We start from the raw sequence: 17,577 nt of genomic DNA on the forward strand, positions 1-17,577 counted from the left end.
ATGCTGGCAAGGTTGTGGAGAAAAATGAGCGCTTTTACACTGTTGGCGGGAGTGTAAATTAGTTCAGTCATTGTGGAAGACACTGTGGTGATTCCTCAAAGACCTAAAGAGAGAAATACCATTTGGCCCAATAATCCCATTACTAGGTATATATCCAAAGGAATATAAATCCTTCTATTATAAAGACACAAGCATGGGTATGTTCATTGCAGCAATATTCACATTTGAAAAGACATGGAATCAACCTAAATGCCAGTGAATGATAGATTGGATTTTTTAAAATACATATACACCATGGAATACTATGCATCCGTAAGAAAGAATGAGATCATGTCCTTTGGAGCAACATGGATGGACCTGGAGGCCATTATCCTTAGCAAACTAACACAGAAGCAGAATACCAAATATCACAGGTTCTCACTCATATATGGGAGCTAAATGATGAGAACACATGTACACTTAGAAGGGAACAACACACACGGGGGCCTATCGGAGGGTGGAGGCTAAGAGGTGGGAGAGGCTCAGGATAAGCAACTAATGGATAATAGGCTTAATGTAGGGTCCAGCCCCACAAGGTAGGTGGGTTTTTCTCCCCATGTGCAGAGACGAGAGATTGTAGAAATAAAGACACAAGACAAAGAGATAACAGAAAAGACAGCTGGGCCTGGGGGACCACTACCACCAAGACGCAGAGATCGGTAGTGGCCCCGAATGTCTGGCTGCGCTGTTATTTATTGGATACAAAGCAAAAGGGGCAGGGTAAAGAGTGTGAGTCATCTCCAATGATAGGTAAGGTCACGTGGGTCACGTGTCCACTGGACAGGGGGCCCTTCCCTGCCTGGCAGCCAAGGCAGAGAGAGAGGGAGAGAGACAGCTTATGCCATTATTTCTGCATATCAGAGACTTTTAGTACTTTCACTAATTTTGCTACTGTTATCTAAAAGGCAGAGCCAGGTGTACAAGATGGAACATGAAGGCAGACTAGGAGCGTGACCACTGAAGCACAGCATCACAGGGAGATGGTTAGGCCTCCGGATCAGGCCCTCCACAAGAGGTGGAGGAGCAGAGTCTTCTCTAAACTCCCCAGGTGAAAAGGAGACTCCCTTTCCCGGTCCACTAAGTAGCGGGTGTTTTTCCTTGACACTAAGGCTACCGCTAGACCAGACTTCCCAGACGCTGGCGTTAACGCTAGACCAAGGAGCCCTCTGGTGGCCCTGTCCGGGCATAACAGAAGGCTCGCACTCTTGTCTTCTGGTCACTCCTCACTGTGTCCCCTCAGCTCCTATCTCTGTATGGCCTGGTTTTTTCTAGGTTATGATTATAGAGCAAGGATTATTATAATATTGGAACAAAGAGTAATTGCTACAAACTAATGATTAATGATTCATATATAATCATGTCTATGATCTAGATCTAGTATAACTCTTGTCGTTTTATATATTTTATTATACTGGAACAGCTCATGCCCTCGATCTCTTGCCTCGGCACCTGGATGGCTTGCCGCCCACATCTCCCCCCTTTTTATTAACTAGGATCGCCATCGCCATCATTGCTTGTTGTTGACTTCAGACTTATTTTCGGACTCCTTGGAGGCATCTGCAGACTAAAAGGAGACAACATAAGCATACCAATGTTAATAATGCCAGTAACAACAATGATCCTCCGAGGGGTTTGATCTATTTGAAGGGATTAAGATCAGATAATTGTTTAGTTATGCCTTCAGAAATGTCTGAGCCAGGAACAGTGGATAAATGAGCTTGTGAAGCCTCAAAAATTTGCTCTTTAAGTTGTGAAATATCCAAGATTAAGTTATCATCCCAGGCTTTTAAATGTCTTGAGACCTTTTCCCAGCTATGTTGATCTTTATTATAAGCATAAGGTGTTATGTAATAATCAGAAGTATTCCAATCACACTGTAATTGCATACAGTGTTCCAAGTTCATAACTCTATCTCCCAGCCAGATTACACTTTGGCAGAGATCATTAATTTGATTAGCTAATTTTTGATCAATTTGAGCCTTAGAATTCCAAAGTCTGGAGGAGTTTTTCTGCCATGCTTCAACATATTGAGCGGTTTGAAGAGAATTGTGGATGGCAACTCCAGCAGTTGCTGCTGCTGCAGTAACTGCAATTAGTCCTACAAGGACTGCAGTAAGAGTAAAAATAAATCTCTTTGTTCTTTTGAGGATACCCTTAAGGACTTCATTGACTATGTGTATAGAGGGGGAAGACTCCCATGGATGACGTAAAGAAACTGGTATCCATACCCCCTCCCTAGCCCTTACCAAGAGAATACTTGTAGTGGGATTAAAAGTAGCATCGATACACGTGAACAGCTTACAGTTATCACATTCTGTAGTTTGTGTATTGGGAATGCTAATTATATTTCCAACCAACAGCATGTAGGGGGGTTTGACACAGCTCCTGATGGTTGTCACCTGTTCAGATATGAAGGTGATGTTGAATGTGGGTGTTTTGGTATTAGTGTGAAGGAGTTGATAGGTAATGTTCCATATCCTTATTCCTGTCATAGCTGCAGCTAATTTTCATAGTTGAGGATGTTCTGGGGTAACAAAGGGATGAATCAATTTTGCCCTAGGAGGAGCAATGCCTGCGTCCATCCATTTAAATGGGTAAGGAGACACCCATTGTCTCAGCTTGTATGACTGCCATCCATCCTCTACGTAATCTAACAAATAATTAAACTCCGAGCATGAGGTATTTTTGCCGGAACAATCTTGCCAATAATGCCCTTTTGGAGCCCAATCAATAACAATATCTGTGGCTAGACTTTGGAGCACAACAGCCTTGGGAGCATTACAATTATTCCATGACATTGAAGTCACTGTAAAAGGTCCCTTTGTAGGTTTCTTTGGGCAGTCTGGCAGTCCTTTTGTTTTATTACTTTTGGTAGTGAGAGGAACTCTCCATTCCTCATGTGGAGTAAGTTTGACGTGAGAAGTTGAAAAGAATTGGTACTGAACACGTTATGTACTTGATAAGAATCATTTGTAAAGGACAGTACGGTCCACATCCAATTCTGGCAAGAATAAGTTAAATAGCCAGGTGACATCCCAATGCATAGTGGTGGATATTTACAGCCAATTGACAGGTTAAAGTGCATACCTTTTTCTTCCAGTTGAGCTGGAAACCTATCATCATTAGGGACCGGCATGAATGCACTATTATGAGTGTAAACTTCTGCTGGGGAGTCCACCCAGGAGACAGACCGAATTAGAGGGGGAAAAGGAACATATGCCCAGTAAGTATAATTTTGAAATTGCCCCAACTGGTGGTATACTTACCGCTGCACTGACTACCATAAAGGCAGCCAGAATTATATGACCGGTCGTTTTTGGGATTCCTTTTTCTTTTAAAAAATTTTCTGTTTCATGAGATAAAACCTTTATATGACCCCATGTTGGTGGAGTTGAACGAGCAGTGTTGTAGTTCACACGGCGAGATTTTGTCTCAATGTGGAGGTCGTGAAGTTTATGTGCCAGGCGGCGAAAGTTGCTCTTTGGTTTCTGAGGGGTCTTTGCCTTTTGTTTCTGGGAGCATTTCATCTTTGGAGTTATGGCGGAATTTTAATTGTCAGGAGGGGACCCACACAGGCTGTAGTTCTTTTCCTGGGGAAACACAAGCACAACACCTAACCCAAGTTATGACCGTGCCTAATTCCCATGTGTTCGTTTTTGCAACCTTACACCGTACCCACATTCCTTTTTGTGGACCAAATTTATTTCCAGTGAAATGTTGTTCTCCCGCTGTAAAAGGTTGATTTCTTGTTAGATTTAAGAAATTTAGTGTAAAAAGAGCCAGATTTAATTGGGCATGAGGAGTAGCAGCATCTCCCTTTGAAAAATACTGTGATTTATCTTAATACTTCCTGTACAGATTCAGTTTCTCTTTGTTGTAGCCGAGTAAGCAGTGCTACTTGAGGAGTCATGAGGTCATGCTCTCTAGTCTTGGCTCGGCCAGTAGCTAGCTTTAAGTCCATGGGCAAGTTATTACCTCCCTCTCTTTGTGCCTTGGTAGCTTGCTCTTCAAACCAGGAAGCTGAGATGACTTCCAGGGTCCTTTCCCTTCTAAAATGTCATGATTCTATATGAGTTTCTCTTTAATATGGCATAGGTTATTTCTGTGGTATATATTGTACATATTTATAAGTTGATCTTTGAGTGTTTTATTGGCTCGTTCAACCAAGGCCTGTCCTTGAGAATTATAGGGAATGCCAGTTGTGTGAGTAATTGCCCATGTTTGAGTAAACTTTTTAAAAGCAGCACTAGTGTAGCCGGGGCCGTTATCAGTTTTCAGTTTCTTGGGACAGCCCATAACCGAGAAACAGGAAAGCATATGTCGTTTAACATGAGCTGTACTTTCTCCTGTTTGACAAGTGGCCCAAATAAAATGAGAAAAGGTATCAATGGTTACACGTATAAAAGAAAGCTTACCAAAAGCAGGATAATGACTCACGTCCGTTTGGCAGAGAGCATTCTGTGAAAGTCCTCTAGGGTTAACTCCTGAAGAAAGTGGCTGTAAAATTAACACCTGACAAGTAGGACAGTGACATACAATGGTTTTAGCTTGTTTCCATGTAAGGGGGAGCTTTTTTCGGAGTCTCGCAGCATTGATATGAGTTAAAAGATGAAAATTTTCTGCATCTGTAAAAACGGGAGTAACTAATGTATCAGCTCTGGCATTTGCTGCCGAGAGGGGTCTGGGGAGGGGTGTGTGGGCCCGGATGTGAGTAATGCAGAAAGGAGAAGGCCTTGCTCTAAGCACAGCCTGAAACCTTTGAAAAAGAAAGAATAGGTTATCATCAGGCAGAAATTCAATTAAGGCAGTTTCAATGTTGCGAGCAACGTGTACTACATATGCTGAGTCAGAGACAATGTTAACTGGTTCAGGGAAATCTTCAAGGACAGCGATAACAGCAAGCAGCTCAGCTCCTTGTGCTGAAATAGCTCCTGTGCTAAGAACACATTCTCTTGGCCCTATATATGCTGTTCGGCCGTTACAGGAAGCATCAGTAAAAACGGTGACAGCTTCAGCTAATGGGGTGTTTCTAGTAATGTTAGGTAAAATCCAAGAAGTGAGTTTAAGGAACTGAAACAATTTTACATTAGGATAGTGATTATCAATTATACCCGGGAAACCTGCCAAATGTACTTGCCAAGTGATGTAGGTTGCAAAAGCCTGTTGGACTTGTAATCAGGTGACGGGAACAATGATTTTTTTGGGGGGGCTTAATAACCTTGTCTTTTAGCTGCATTCCTAAATAGTGATAAGAAGAAGAAGTCTGGATTTTTTCTGGGGCAATAACCAAACCAGCTACTGCAACTGCTTGTTGTACTGTAGAAAAACAAGATATTAATACAGAGCGTGAAGGTGCCATGAGATCAGCCGCCTGCTCAGCAAGATCAACAATGGGCTGTGGGTGATTTTGTGCTGCTGGGGTGGCAGGTACTGGAGGTTGTAAAATTACAGGAAATTGCCAGGTTTTGGGATCCCCATATTCCCTTGCCTGAGCTATAGCCCTCATAAGAGGAGTGTCATTTTCAGGGATGTATGTAATTTGCTGCTTGTGAGCGGCAAGGGTGGACGAGATTACCTGCTGAGCAGGTCTTTCATGGGCCTGAAATTCAGGCTGCCACGGCAACTGCGGACCAGGCTTCAAGGGAGACTGTGATTCTAGCCGAGTCCAATTGGGAGGAAAGGAGCCAGGCTTCAAGGGAACCTGTGACTCTAACTGAGTCCGATTTGCAGGAAAGGAACCAGGCTTCAAGGGAGACTGTGACTCTAGCCGAGTCCAATTGGGAGGAAAGGAACCAGGCTTCAAGGGAGCCTGTGACTCTAACCGAGTCCAATCGGGAGGAAAGGAACCAGGCTTCAGGGGAGCCTGTGACTCTGAGTCCGATTTGCAGGAAAGGAACCAGGCTTCAAGGGAGACTGTGACTCTAGCCGAGTCCAATCGGGAGGAAAGGAACCAGGCTTCAGGGGAGCCTGTGACTCTAGCCGAGTCCAATCGGGAGGAAAGGAACCAGGCTTCAAGGGAACCTGTGACTCTAACTGAGTCCGATTTGCAGGAAAGGAACCAGGCTTCAAGGGAGACTGTGACTCTAGCCGAGTCCAATTGGGAGGAAAGGAACCAGGCTTCAAGGGAACCTGTGACTCTAACTGAGTCCGATTTGCAGGAAAGGAACCAGGCTTCAAGGGAGCCTGTGACTCTAGCCGAGTCCAATCGGGAGGAAAGGAACCAGGCTTCAAGGGAGCCTGTGACTCTGAGTCCGATCGGAAGGAAAGGAGCCAGGCCTCAAGGGAGCCTGTGACTCTGAGTCCGATCGGAAGGAAAGGAGCCAGGCCTCAAGGGAGCCTGTGACTCTGAGTCCGATTTGCAGGAAAGGAACCAGGCTTCAAGGGAGCCTGTGACTCTAGCCGAGTCCGATTTGTAGGAAGTGGACCAGGCTTCAAGGGAGCCTGTGACTCTAACTGAATCCGATTTGTAGGAAAGGATCCAGGCTTCAAGGCAGCCTGTGACTCTAACCGAGTCCGATCGGGAGGAAAGGAACCAGGCTTCAAGGGAGCCTGTGACTCTAAGTGAGTCCGATCGGGAGGAAAGGAGCCAGGCCTCAAGGGAGCCTGTGACTGTAGCGGAGTCTGAGTACTTAGTACTGGCTTGTGCCATGGTGTCCCCGGAATACTCTGAGTGCTCTAGCTTACCACCAAGCTTATTGATCACAGTCCTCAGTAATCTCTTGGTGAAATCCTCCGCTGAATCCCGCACTCAGGGTGCAACTTCACATAGTGAGGGAGAGCCCCACGTTGGAGCGCCAGATGTAGGGTCCAGCCCCACAGGGTCGGTGGGTTTTTCTCCCCCTGTGTGGAGACGAGAGATTATAGAAATAAAGACACAAGACAAAGAGATAAAAGAAAAGACAGCTGGGCCCGGGGAACCACTACCACCAAGAGGTGGAGACCGGTAGAGGCTCCGAATGTCTGGCTGCGCTGTCATTTATTGGATACAAAGCAAAAGGGGCAGGGTAAAGAGTGTGAGTCATCTCCAATGACAGGTAAGGTCACGTGGGTCACGTGTCCACTGGACAGGGGGCCCTTGCCTGCCTGGCAGCCAAGGCGGAGAGAGAGAGACAGCTTACGCCATTATTTCTGCATATCAGAGACTTTTAGTACTTTCATTAATTTTGCTACTGTTAGCTAGAAGGCAGAGCCAGATGTACAGGATGGAACATGAAGGCAGACTAGGACCGTGACCACTGAAGCACAGCATCACAGGGAGATGGTTAGGCCTCCGGATCAGGCCCTCCACAAGAGGTGGAGGAGTAGAGTCTTCTCTAAACTCCCTAGGGGAAAGGGAGAGTCCCTTTCCTGGTTCACTAAGTAGCGGGTGTTTTTCCTTGACACTAAGGCTACGGCTAGACCAGACTTCCCAGACGCTGGCGTTAACGCTAGACCAAGAAGCCCTCTGGTGGCCCTGTCCGGGCATAACAGAAGGCTCGCACTCTTGTCTTCTGGTCACTCCTCACTGTGTCCCCTCAGCTCCTATCTCTGTATGGCCTGGTTTTCTCTAGGTTATGATTATAGAGAAAGGATTATTATAATATTGGAACAAAGAGTAATTGCTACAAACTAATGATTAATGATTCATATATAATCATGTCTATGATCTAGATCTAGTATAACTCTTGTTGTTTTATATATTTTATTATACTGGAACAGCTCATGCCCTCGATCTCTTGCCTCGGCACCTGGATGGCTTGCCGCCCACAGCTTAATACCTAGGTGATGAAATAATCTGTACAACAAACCCCCATGACACAAGTTTACCTATATAGCAAACCTGCACATGTACCCCTGAACTTAAAAGTTAAATTTAAATAAAATATATGTCCTTTCAGCCTCTTCTGGCTACCTCAAAAAAAAAAAAGTAAACAATAGTCTTATTTTAATACAGTTATCCAGCATAAACATGAATATCCAGGTAATCATGAAGGCTGCCATCAAATATCAGAACTCATGTTAAAAACTAAGAGGCATCAGAATATTCTGAATGTCTTTAGATCTCTTTGCACTGTTTATTGTGTCAGTAAACTAATGCCGCATAACAAACCATCCCATTGGTAAGTGACTTAATTGTCACGCTTTTTTATCACATAGGAATCTATGTTGGGAAAGTTTCTACATTGGAATTAGAACATAAGAAATTTGGAGAGGACAAAATAGTCACTCCTACAACTCTCCAAATCTAGTAGGTTTTTGAATTTTGAACAGGAACGACAATTTGACAGAGGAAGATGAAAAAAAGTGGCAGAATCTCAGAATGCCTCTCACAACATCTTCACAGACACTGGATCTCTCCTGGCTGCTCACATTCTTTCAGACAAGGCACGTCACATGTCCAAGCTCAGTGTCAACCACTGTAGGGATATACATGCTTCCGAATTGAGGTATTACCAAAACCCAGAGCCAAAGGTATGGAAGTACAATTCTCCTAAAGACAACTGGGGAGTTAACCAATAAGTGAAAATTAAATGTATCTACTGGCATGCGAAACAGATATGCCGGCATTTCATACTTACGTTGACAATAGTTGTTAATGAATAATGAGCTATAAGTTTCAACAAGGAGAAGTGTTCTATGAAGAGTTATAGGAGGTCCTATAAGAGTATCCTACAAGAGTTGAAGGAGCACTTTGGGAGGCCGAGGTGGGCAGATCATTTGAGGGCAGGAGTTTGAGAGCAGCTTGACCAACATGGAGAAACCCCGTATCTACTAAAAACACCAAATTAGCCAGGCATGGTGGCACATGCCTGTAATCTCAGCTACTAGGGAGGCTGAGGCAGGAGAATTGCTTGAACCCGGGAGGTGGAGGTTGTGGTGAGCCAAGATTGCATCATTGCACTCTAGCCTGGCAAACAAGAGCAAAACTCCGTCAAAAAAAAAGGAGTTGAAGCAGTAATTTGATGAACCAGGAGACATAGAACACCTGCTTTCCACTGAGCATCTGGTTTGTGCAAGGTAATCTCCAATGAGCTTCAAAGTATTACTTACTTCTCACAGAAACTCCATAAAGAAGACAGAATTTCTAAAGATTTCACTTCCTGTCATGAGAAAAGCACACAAGAGGCACATACAATCTTGATTTATGCCAAAGTTGACCTGCCAAGTTCAACATTTGACTACCTGAAGTCAGACATGAGGTGTGTAGTAAGATTCTTGCTGGAGAAGACCTCAAAGTACTAATATCTGACTCTGACGCTGGACCACAGCCTTGATCCTCAAAGAGTGAACCACCCAACTGGTCAGGGGCATCAACATCAACAGGGAAAACGCTACACATGTGGAATATCTGGACCCGTCCTAGAGGCCCCATGTCAGAATCTACATTTGAACGAGATCCCTAATTGAATCACACACACATTGAGGTTGGACATATTCTGGACAGAATAGCCTTTCAACCTCCCCAGTGTTAACATTTTTGCTGCATAATTTTTGTGCTGTGGGCTGTCTTGGGCATTGTAGGATGTTGAGCAGCATCCCTGGATTATTTTTCATAATCACATTAAAAAAATCATGTGATAGGTCAAATTAGGGACACTCAAGAGTTTTTAATCTCAATTATTTCCTTTCAGCTGAGGCTAAGTAGACAGTGTTTGTTGGTTTATTAGTTATTGCAAATTTTGAAGCTTGTTTGCTTTTATGTCCGAGAGTCTGAGTGCTTTTATTCTTTTGATTACATTGTTTAAGATAAAGAAGAAGAGATTTTCACCAACTTTGCAGAATAATAATAGTTCATTGTTTATGTATGTATAGATTATATCTCGACGGAATATGTGAAAGTTTATAAATTTCTTCTGGTCAAATCTCTCAGCTTGTCACATTGTGTACCCACCCTCTCCAATTTTTCTTAACTTAGAAAATTCTGCTGCATCTTTAATAGAAATAAATCGCCTTTCATATGTATTGCCATCTTATTTCACATCCTTTTTTTTTTGATCATTACCTTTTTGCCTTTTGTGATGAGTTTTTTTAATTGAATGGAATTTTAAATTTTATTTTGATGGACCAATAGCAACTGTATATATATATATATATATATATATATACACACACACATATATACATATATATGTATATACATATATACACATACATATACATATATGTATATACATATATACATACATACATACATATACATATATGTATATACATATATGTATATACATACATATACATATATACATACATATACATATATGTATACACATATATATACATACATATACATATATACATACATATACATATATATGTATATACATATATACATACATATACATATATGTATATACATATATACATACATATACATATATGTATACACATATATATACATACATATACATATATATGTATATACATATATACATACATATATGTATATACATATATACATACATATATGTATATACATATATACGTACGTATATATGTATATACATATATACATACATATACATACATATATACACACATATATATGTATGTGTGTGTATATATATATATATTCTTTTTTTAAGACAGAATCTTGCTCTGTCACCCAGGCTAGAGTTCAGTGGCACGATCTCAGCTCACTGCAACCTCCAACTTCAGGGTTCAAGAAATTCTCATGTATCAGTCTCCCGAGTAGCTGGGACTACAGGCATATACCACCTTCCCTGGTTAATTTTTGTACTTTTAATAGAGATGGGGTTTCACCATATTGATCAGGGTGGTCTCGAACTCCTGACCTCAGGTGATCCACCTCCTTCAGCCTCCCAAAGTCCTGGGATACAGGCATGAGCCATCATTCCTGGCCTACTATATATATTTATGAAGTACAATGTGATGTTATGATATATATATAAATTGTGGAATGGTTAAATTGAGCTAATTAACCTATCCATCTCTCCACATATTTATCATTTGTTTGTGGGAAGAACATTTAAAATTTAACATTTTAATAATTTTGGAATATGTAATACATTATTCTCAACAATAGTCACCATGTTGTGCAATTCATCACTAGAAATGATTCTTCTTGTCCAACTGAAACTTTATACTCTTTGATGAATACTTCCCTTTTCTCCATCCACCTTACCCCCACCCCGAGCCTCTAGTAACATCCATTCTACTCTATACTTCTATGAGTTTGAATATTTATATTGCGTGTGCATGCGAGAACACAGACTTATTTTTTTTTTCAATATTAATCTTCTTCTGCCATTCTATGGAACATGTTCTTTTGCACTCTACCTAAGATTGGGTGCAACCTAAGATTATACTGAACCTAAGCTCTTTTTCATGAGCATATTTAAATCCATTTATGTTCATAATAGGTATACTTGTAACTTTAAATACTTCTTCCTTTACGGCTTCTAAAAAAAGGTGTATTAACATGTTCTTTTCTTTGCAAGTCTTTGACAGTTCAATATTGAATTTATCATTCATGTTGATGTCAATAAATTATTATTGTGTGTGTATATATATATAATATATATATATATTTTTTGAGATGGAGTTTCACTCTTGTTGCCCAGGATGGAGTGCAATGGCGCGATCTCAGCTCACTAAAACCTCTGCTTCCCAGGTTCAGGCGATTCTCCTGCCTCAGCCTCCCGAGTAGCTGGAATTACAGGCACCTGCCACAGCACCCAGCTAATTGTTTTTTGTATTTTTGGTAGAGACAGGGTTTCACCATGTTGGCCAGGCTGGTCTTGAACTCCTGACCTCAGGTGATCCACCCACTTCGGCCTCGCAAAGTGCTGGGATTACAGGCGTGAGCCACCGCACCCAACCTATCTTTTCTTTCAGAAGTTAGTTATCAATTTTTGTTCTATTTTATTTAATACAGTCATTTCGAAGGGACTCTCATTACCCTGGCTTTATGTTCTCTGCTATTCTTATTCTACTATAAATTTTCATTTTCATAAAATTTGTTTCTAAACTGGGTGTGATGGTGAGTGTCTGTAATTCCAGCTCCTCAGGATGCTGAAGCGGGAGAATTATTTGAGCCCAGGAGCTGCAGGCTACGTGGGCAACACTCCCACCCGTGAATAGCCACTGCGCTTCAGGCTGAGCAACAAAGGGACAGCCCATCTCTAAAATAAGCGAACAAACAAACATTTTGTTTCTAGATGCACACCTTAGTGTTCATCTAGAAATGAACAAACCAGGTGAAATATGATCTGGAGAGGCCTTTGCACGTAGGACCAGGAGCAGAACCTGGACTAGAGAGGGCTCACTGGATTTTTCAGAAAAGAGATCGAAACCCAAAGCCCAAGAATAACAAAGGACAGGTGCCACAAGGAAATGTGAGTGAGTGCCTTGATGTGGATGCCATGATGAGGCCTGTCAATCAATAAAAGTCTGCTCAGTGTGTGGGCAACGGGGTCTGGAGGTGACTCTGGCTCCACCTGGCTGCCTGCTCCCCAAACAAGCTTCAGCCTGCTTCTTCCTCATTAGCAGGAACTGGCCTTCTTTTTAAAGAATTCCTCGTGGTCAGGCATGGTGCCTCACGCCTGTAATCCCAACACTTTGGGAGTCCGAGGTGGGTGGATCACCTGAGGTCAGAAGTTCGAGACCAGCCTGGCCAAAATGGCAAAACCCCATCTCTACCAAAAATACAACAATTAGCTGGGCATGGTGGCACATGCCTATAATCCCAGCTACTCAGGAGACTGAGGCAGGAGAATCACTTGAACTAGGGAGGCGGAGGTTGCAGTGAGCCAAGATGCACCACTGCACTCCAGCCTGGGTGACAGAGGGAGTCTCAAAAAAAAAAACAAAAACAAAAACAAACAAACAAAAAACAAAAGAAAAACAGTATTTTTCATAGGGAGTGATATAATGGACTTTAGACACTCAGAAGGTGGCGGATAAGAGGGGACCAAGGGTTAAAACAAAAAAAACTACACATTAGGTGCACTGTACGCTATTCATGCGACAGGTACATTAAAATCTCAGAATTCACAACTATATAATTCATCCATGTGACAAAAAACTCTTGTATCCAAAAAGCTATTGAAATAAAAATTTAAGGCCAGGCGTGGTGGCTCACACCTGTAATTCCAGCACTTTGGGAGGCCAAGGAGGGCGGATCACAAGGTCAAGAGATCGAGAACATCCTGGCCAACATGGTGAAACTCCGTCTCTACTAAAAATATGAAAATAATTAGCTGGGCGTAGTGGCGCATGCCTGTAGTCCCAGCTACTCAGGAGGCTGAGGCAGGAGAATCACTTGAACCTGGGAGGTGGAGGTTGCAGTGAGCCAAGATTGCGCCACTGCACTCCAGCCTGGGTGACAGAGTGAGATTCTGTCTCAAAAAATAAATAAATAAATAAATAAATAAATGAAAAGAAAATATATGAAGACAAGAAATGAAAGTATTATTGACTTTACTACAGTGGATTCCAAATGTTTTGAGTCTTCCAAGAGTAAGAATTACTTTTTATATTGTGATGTAGCAGACCTGCCCATTCACATACACAAACATGCAGACAGACACACACACAGACACAAAGAAAGAATATCATGAGGCCGGGCACAATGGCTCACGCCTGTAACCCCAGCACTTTGGGAGGCCAAGATGGGCAGATCACTTGAGGTCAGGAGTTCGAGACTAGCCTGGCCAACATGGCGAAACCCCGTCTCTACTAAAAATACAAAAGTTAGCTGGGTGTGGTGGCATGAGCCTGTAGTCCCAGCTACTTGGGAGGCTGAGGCACGAGAATCACTGAACCTAGGAGGCAGAGACTGCAGTGAGCTGAGATCGTGCCATTGCACTCCAGCCCGAGCGACAGACCAAGACTCCATCTCAAAGAAAAAAAAAGAAAAAAGAAAGAATATCATGAAGTGATTTTGTATGTACCCTTCTGTATCACCCTTTTTATGTTATTCTGTGTATGATGCCCTCTGATATTTTCTCTTACATTTTATCCATTCTCTTGGTGGAATGTAAAGTAGTACAGTCATTATTTTTGGTGGAACGTAATGTAAAGTAGTACAGTCATTTTCCTCCAAAAATTAAAACTAGAACTACCATATGATCCAGCAATCCCACCGCTGGCATTTATCCAAAGTGTATTACTCTGTTTTCACGCTGCCGATAAAGACACACCCAAGACTGGGTAATTTATAAAGGAAAGAGGTTTAATGGACTCACAGTTCCACATGACTGGGAAGGCCTCACAATCACGGCAGAAGGCGAATGAGGAACAAAGTCACATCCTACATGGTGGCAGGCAAGAGAGTGTGTGCCAGGGATCTCCCCTTTATAAAGCCATCCGATCTCGTGAGACTTATTCACTATCACGAGAACAGCACAAGAAAGACCTGCCCCCATGATTCAGTTACCTCCCACTGGGTCCCTCCCACAACATGTGGAAATTGTGGGAGCTACAATTCAAGATGAGATTTGAGTGGGAACCCAGCTAAACCATATCACAAAGGAAATGAAAACAGCATGTCAAAGAGATATGTGCACTCTCATGTTTATTGTGGCACTCTTTAATAGAGCTGGAAATAGAAGAGGAAATCAATCCATGTGTCCATCAATGGACGAATGGATATTAAAATGTGGTGTGTCTACACAATGGAATACTATTCGGCCATAGATAAGAAGGAAATCCTATGATCTACCACGACATGGGGGAACCTGGAGAATATTATGTTAAGTGAAATATGCTTGGAATGGAAAGACAAATATCATATGATCTCACGCATGTGAAATCTACAAAAGTTGATTTCATAGAATTATTAAGTAGAATGGTGGCTATCAGAGGCTGGGGCAGTTGAGGGAAGAGAAGTGGGGAGACGTTTGTCAAAGGACACACAATTTCAGTTAGAATAAATAAGTTCAAGCAGTCTCTTGTACAGCATGGTGACTATATTTAATGATGATAGAATGTATTCTTGAAAAATGCTGAGAGTAGATGTGAAGTGTTCTCACTACAAAAATGATAACTATGTTAAGTAATGCATATATTAATTAGAAAAATTTAACCGTTCCACAATGTGTATATCTTATATATTTTCCCACTAAAAAAATGCAGAAAAAACACAATTACTTTTGCACCAACCTAATACTTCAAAACATCACGTTGTACACAATGGATACATACAATTTTATCTGTTAATTTAAATAAATAAATAAATGTTGAAAAATTAAATAAGATAATCCTTAAAACGTGCTACGCTCGGGGAAACTTGCTTAAGAAGATCTAAATATATCTCTTCTGATTACCAAATGTCTTATAAATGAAGGATTAAATCACAGTTCTTAACTTTCGTTACAAGTATGAAATTTCTGTTTCAGAAAAAGTAACATAAAGCCAAGTAATGCCGTTTCCATGGTTTTCTATCAAGAGAATACTGTTCATGCCCTTGTTGAAGAAGGAAATACCAATTTTCTGGAGATATGAAGGGCTGTATTTCCAGCATGGGTCAATGTTTTGGAGATTCCAAGGCACCTAGTCAAGACAGGTTCCTCAGTTTAGACTTTGGAGAAATCTTTCCCTCAGGGCTGTGATGAGGTATTAGAAGGTTAGGCCTCCGGAAGGCAAATAAGCCCATGGAGAGGGAATAAAAATTGCATTCACATCGCTTTTAATCAGATGTCTTGGGAACAGAGGATGAAGGAACAAAAAAAAATCTTACAGTGCTGAGCAATGTCCCACAGGGACATGAGTGGTCACAGTTGGAATAACAGGAAGAACTGTGCCTATGAACAGAAATACAAAGCTCTAAACATCTCCTCTGCATTGGCCCTCAGCAAATGCAACCTTGGGCTGGCTGGGACATGCTTGTTTCTTTTGGAGTCCTAAATCTGGCTCAGATACACTTGCTTCAACTTTTCCCTATCTTGTCTGGGGACAAAGCTTCCATCTCTATCATGGACCATCCAGGGAGAAACTCACACATCCACCTGGAGACCTTCCTTTCAGAAAACCCAGCAAGGTGAGTCTAAGAGCCCAGTAGGTAATGTGGTAAAGGGTGTGTGGAGAATGCAAGCCATGCTCATGGACCTGAGGTCACCCGTGAGCCAATTTAGCCTAGATCTAAGTGGAGAGATTGCTGCGGTTGTTAGATTGCTTGCTTGATGAAATAATTGATTCATGAATTTATTTATAATGCTAAAAAGAAAACAAATGTAGGAGTAGAAGGTGATTGTGGATGATTAATAGTAATGGAAACCCAATTAGAAGAGGATATGGGAGGCTTAAAGTGGTCCCAATAAGGCCAGGTGCAGTAGCTCATGCCTGTAATCCCAGCACTTTAAGAGGCCAAGGCAGGAGGATCACTTGAGGTCAAGAGTTCCAGACCAGCATGGTCTACATGGTGAAACGCTGACTCTAGGAAAAATACAAAAATTGGCCGGGTGTGATGGTGTGCACATGTAATCCCAGCTACTCGGAAGGATGAGCCACAAGAATCGCTTGAACCCGGGAGGTGGAGGCTGCAGTGAGCTGAGATCGGACCACTGCACTCCAGCCTGGGTGACAGAGCGAGACTCCATCTCAAAAAATAAAAATGAAAAATAAAATAAAGTGGTCCCAATAAAAATAGAGCATTTACCCAAGGACCATTGCAATTAAGCAGAGAACAGAAATAGGGTATTAGCTGTGGAGGGATATATACTAAAGTGAGGGCATTTATTGTTTGTTTTTATGAAGGGTTTTTTTTTTTAGTGTTTCCATATTAAGGAGAATGATCCAGATCAATGAATTCCTTGAAAATACCACCTCACAACAGGAGTTTAGGAGGCAAACATTTTGCAATATCTTTTCTCATGCTGATGATTCAAATGAAATAGAAAATTATTTCATAGGTGAAAAGTGATATTCTGACATTAACTTTGCAATTGTTTCTTATTGTTGAGGCTAAATCTATTTGTGTGTTTGTTAGACACGTATCATTCTATTGCAAGTTGTCTGTGCAAGTTCTTTGCTTTTGGATAGTGGGTTTGGAGTTGTTTTATTCCTGTTTTTGATTGCATATTTTAAAACATAAGAATTGAAAGTTTTTCACCAATTTTGGAATTTGTCACTTAGTACTTTCATGTAAGCATCAGCATATTTGAGAGGAATGTGTAAAAGCTTATAAATCTTGTGTGGCCACATCTGTCTATCAGTCATAGTGTATTTCTCACCTTGCGTTTTAAATGTAGAAAGACTCTTCTGCATTGCTGGGCTAAATAAATCACCTCTCATACATACATTTCCAATTTTTTTCCTACCTGTATCATTCCTTAGTGTATCTTTTGGATTTTTTGTATTCAGTCTGTTCCTCGCCTTCTGCATCACCTTTGGCCATTCTTTGAAAATCATTCTCTACATCTGAATAAAGATCACTTTTATTTTATTTTATTTTATTTTATTTTTGAGATGGAGTCTTGCTTCGCCCAGGCTGGAGTGCAGTGGCACGATCTCGGCTCACTGCAACCTAGGCCTCCCAGGTTCAAGCAATTCTCCTGCCTCAGCCTCCAAGTAGCTGTGATTACAGGCACCCACTGCCAT

The sequence above is a fragment of the Pongo abelii genome, chromosome 20 (genome assembly GCF_028885655.2).
Source record: "Pongo abelii isolate AG06213 chromosome 20, NHGRI_mPonAbe1-v2.0_pri, whole genome shotgun sequence".
Taxonomy (NCBI): Eukaryota; Metazoa; Chordata; class Mammalia; order Primates; family Hominidae; genus Pongo; species Pongo abelii.